Genomic DNA, 5,003 nt, shown 5'->3' on the forward strand with positions numbered 1-5,003 from the left:
CATATATATGTGTTAGTATGCTGTAATGTTCTTTATCTTTCTGGCTTATTTCGCTCTATATAATGGGCTCCAGTTTCATCCATCTCATTAGTACTGATTCAAATGAATTCTTTTTAACGGCTGAGTAATATTCCATGGTGTATATGTACCACAGCTTCCTTATCCATTCATCTGCTGATGGGCATCTAGGTTGCTTCCATGTCTTGGCTATTATAAACGGTGCTGCGATGAACATTGGGGTGCACGTGTCTCTTTCAGATCTGGATTCCTCAGTGTGTATGCCCAGAAGTGGTATTGCTGGGTCATATGGCAGTTCTATTTCCAGTTTTTTAAGAAATCTCCACACTGTTTTCCATAGTGGCTGTACTAGTTTGCATTAAAAATATGGAACGCTTCATGAATTTTCGTGTCATCCTTGTGCAGGGGCCATGCTAATCTTCTCTGTATCATTCCAATTTTAGTATATGTGCTGCCGAAGGGAACACTGTCTCTTCTTTTTAATATGTTGTCTTGGTTTGTGATCGCTTTTCTTCCAAGAAACAAGCATCTTTTAATTTCATAGCTGCAGTCACCATCTGTAGTGATTTTGGAGCCCCAAAAGATAAAGTCTCTCACTGTTTCCATTGTTTTTATATGCCATGAAGTGATGAGGCCAGATGCCATGATCTTAGTTTTCTGAATGTCGAGTTTTAAGCCAGCTTTTTCACTCTTCTCTTTCACATTCATCAAGAGACGCTTTAACTCTTCTTCATTTTCTGCCATAAGGGTGGTGTCATCTGCGTATTTGAGGTTATTGATATTTTTCCCCACAGTGTTGATTCCAGCTTGTGCTTCATCCAGTCCAGCATTTTGCATGATGTACTCTGCCTATAAGCTAAATAAGCAAGATGACAATATACGGCCTTGATATACTCCTTTCCCAATTTGGAACCAGTCCGTTGTTCCATGTCTGGTTCTAACTGTTGCTTCTTGACTTGCATACAGATTTCTCAGGAAGAAGGTCAGGTGGTCTGGTATTCCCATCTCTTTAAGAATTTTCCACAGTTTGTTGCGATCTATACAGTCAAAGTCTTTAGCATAGTCAATGAAGCTGAAGTAGATGTTTTTCTGGAAATCTCTAGCTTTTTCTATGATCCGATGTATATTGGCAATTTGATCTCTGGTTCCTGTGCCGTTTCTAAATCCAAGTTGTATATCTGGAAGTTCTCGGTTCACATACTGTTGAAGCCTAGTTTGAAGGATTTTGAGCATGCTTTTGCTAGCATGTGAAATGAGTACATTTGTGTGGTAGTTTGAGCATTCTTTGGCATTGCCTTTCTTTGGAATTGGAATGAAAACCAACTTTTTCCAGTCCTGTGGCCACTGCTGAGTTTTCCAAATTTGCTGGCATATTGAGTATAGCACTTCAATAGCATCATCTTTTAGGATTTGAAGTAGCTCAACTGGAATTTCATCACCTTCACTAGCTTTGTTCATAGTGATGCCTCCTAAGGGCCACTTGACTTCACATTCCAGGATGTCTGGCTCTAGGTGAGTGATCACACCACCGTGGTTATCCACGTCAAGATCTTTTTTGTATAGTTCAGTTTATTCTTGTCACCTCTTCTTAATATGAGAACTGGTGCTTATATTTTATTAAAATTATATTAATTATATTAAGTGCTGCAAACCCCCAGAGTAAAACAGCCTATTTACTTTATTTACAAATCAAGTTAAACAGGCCGCTTGTAAATAAAGTTAAATAGACTGTTTTTCTCTGGGGGTTTACAGCACTTATGATAGGCAAAAGTACATTAAGAACAGCTTTGAGATTAACAGATACACAGTACTATATATGAAATAGATAAGAAGGATGTGCTCTATAACCCAGGGAGCTATATTCAATATCTTCTAATAAACTATAATGGAAAAAATGTGATAAAGAACATCTATATTTATTTATGTGTATATATAAAACTGAATCACTTTGCTGTACACCTGAGTCATTGTAAATCAACTATACTTCAATAAGTTTTTTATTTAAAAAAAAGTTTTTTTTTTTTTTTAAAAAGAATATCCTACAGGGAAACAGAGTAATCAGTGTTTCCAAAACCTGCTTGACCATAGAATCCATTTCTTGTGGAGCATCTCTCTTGGCAAGTGTTTCCCAGACCACACTTGAATAAAACATCGCTTCAAGTGGTTTCAACAGAAGCATCATTAAAGCCAGGTCCATCGCTCCCTCTTGCTACCAGGCTCCAGGTGACTGGAGGCCGGGACCACACTGAGTGTTCCTTTTTTTCTTTTTGTTTTCTGCACAGTGAAAGGACCTGGCTGACCAGTTGTTTGGTTTGGTTTGATTTTAACAGAGGGTATAAATCATCCTGATCAAACCTACACACCCAACTGGGAACACAATTTAGGGGGTTCAAAAAAGGCAGTTAGCCTTCCTTGGTTGATTGTAAAAACAAAATTGCTGTGGTAACTAGTACTCATATAAAGTTGTGAAATTTTCAAAGTTTTAACTTTTTTCAAGCATAAAAAGAAGATAAATATTATAGTATGTATTTTCAGAGCTTTGTCACTTCATAATTTTGTATGAGGACTAGTTAGCACTGCATCTTATCTTTTTTAAATTTTGTTTACTATCAGTGACTGTGGGGCTTTTAGCTTGTGTGTGTATATCTATATGAGTTGATCTTTGGCAATAGTACTATTTGAGATATGCTGATTACAGAAAAATACTCTGTACTGAAGAAATTCTGTTATTTCGCTAGACCAATATAATATTTCCTATATTTTCACATATATGTGTGTGTGTGTATGTGTGTGTATACAGACACACATATATAAACTATTTTGAGATAAAATATTTTCTCTATTCTCTCTCCCTAAATAATCAGATGGTCATGTCGTAACAGTAATTCAATCAAGTCCAAAAATTCATATCAAAACATGACTTGCTAAAGTTTGTTTTTTTTTAAGTAAATGTAATTGTGGTGTTTTTTTTTTTTTTTTTTTTTTTTGACAATTTTACAGACCTCAAATTTCACTTTTCAACCAGTTTTCTGTAGCACAGAGCCTACATCAGCATTCTTTTAGGGCACCTAACAAATATGTGCTGTCTTGTAGGAAAAATCCAAATGAAATGGCAGAAGCAGAAGTCATTCTGTCAAGTAGAGAGTTGATTCAGCTAAGTAAAGAGTTTTGTTTTGTTGGTGAGTTGTTTGGTATTTTCTAGCTTCTGTCTTAGTCTGTATGTTTTGAGGAAGTACAAACACATATTTAAGGGACAAATCCAAGTAATACAAATTAATGGTGTTCACAGGTGCCAAATTGAAGGGAGACATTCCTGGGAGAAGCAGGCATTGTAAGGAAATTTCTTCGTTTTCTTTCTTTCCTTCTTACAGAATACCTTTTAGTTAGACTTTAGGAGAAAAGTGAGGACAAGACTTAATGGAAGGTTGAAAAGGCAGCATGCTTTATTTATCCACAAAAGGAGGAAGGCTGTCAAGTGAAAAACAAATGAATGCAAATGATGAGCCAGTAAATTTAGTGAGGGTAGAGAGTAAGTCTCAGAAAATGACTGTTACTTGATAGTTTGAGGATGGGACACCTTAAAATACATATTGATACTTTTATATTTAATTTGATGGATGATGGGAAAAGAAACTTGAAGTTTCAGTATAAAGTACATTCTATATAACTTATTAATCTGTTGATCTAGAGATAGATATACACATTGTATATGTAGATATATAAAGATATATTGAATATATATATCCAACTGTAGAGGTACTGTAAAAATAGATTTAGATAGATATACGCAACATATATTAGTGAATCTCTGCATATATCTATATAATGCATATAGATGTATATGTATAATCAGATAGATAGATATACACATTGCTTATTGATATCTATATGTAAAATACTAGCAAAAACATTATAGAGGATTGCCATATAAGAGAGAAATAAGAACAGATTACATCTATTGAAGATAATTTTCATTAGAGAAATTGTTTTTCTATGTATATAAAGTTGTTTTGATTAATATTTATACATCAAAATTCTGATAGTAACTGTTATAGACTGAGTTGTGTCCCTACAAAAGCCATATGTTGAAGCCCTAGTCCCAACCGTGACTATATTTGAAAACAATCTGTAGGGAGGTGTTGTTCAGTCGTTGGGTTGTGTCTGACTCTTTGTGACCCCATGGACTGCAGCCAGAGGTGCGAGTGAAAGTGCAAGTCACTCAGTCGTGTCCGACTCTTTGTGACCCCATGGACTATACAATCCATGAAATTCTCCAGGCCAGAATACTGGAGTGGGTTTCCTTTCCCTTCTCCAGAGGATCTTCCCAACCCAGAGATCGAACCCAGGTCTCCTGCATTGCAGGTGGATTCTTTACCAGCTGAGCCACAAAGGAAGCCCAGAGACAATGAAGTTTAAACAAGGTCATAAGGGTTCGGCCTTAATCCCGTACGACCAGTGTCCTTGTAAGAAGAGGAGGAGACACCAGAGAACTCTCTCTCTCCATGAGCACAGAGGGAAGAGGCTGTCTGAGAACACAGTGGTAAGGAGGTGGCCGTCTACAAGACAGAGAGGGAGGCTTCACCTTAAACCAGCCCTGGCAGCACCTTGATCATAGACCTCCAGGGTCCAGACTTGTGCACACACACACACACACACACACTCCTATAGGATTTGCCTCCCCAAACTCAGGATATTTCAACAGCTGTCCTTATTTTGTAAACTTTATAGTACACATGTGCTAATTTCTCCCCAGCTGTAACCAATACTCATTCATATCAATTTTCCAAGTTCACAGGAAATCAGGCTTCAATGACAGCAAAATGATGTAAGATGTCAAGAGGAAGATACAATAGGGAACTGGGTGTGAAATTCTCAGTTGCCCAAAGTGTTCTGTAAACCAACACACCAGGATAGGGCAGACCTCTTGTTACAATGAAAATCCCAAACCTCCAAAATCTACATTTTAAAAGCCCTCCAGTTGATCC

At 36.9% G+C, this 5,003-nt stretch overlaps 1 non-coding gene across 1 annotated transcript; it reads right to left on the reverse strand.

The window, feature by feature from the left end:
* Positions 1-378: 378 nt before the first annotated feature.
* Positions 379-485, reverse strand: LOC136170028 (U6 spliceosomal RNA). Its single transcript, XR_010663488.1, has one exon. It is a non-coding gene; the product is annotated as a U6 spliceosomal RNA (small nuclear RNA).
* Between the last annotated feature and the right edge of the window lie 4,518 nt (positions 486-5,003).

Source organism: Muntiacus reevesi, chromosome 5, assembly GCF_963930625.1.
Source record: "Muntiacus reevesi chromosome 5, mMunRee1.1, whole genome shotgun sequence".
Taxonomy (NCBI): domain Eukaryota; kingdom Metazoa; phylum Chordata; class Mammalia; order Artiodactyla; family Cervidae; genus Muntiacus; species Muntiacus reevesi.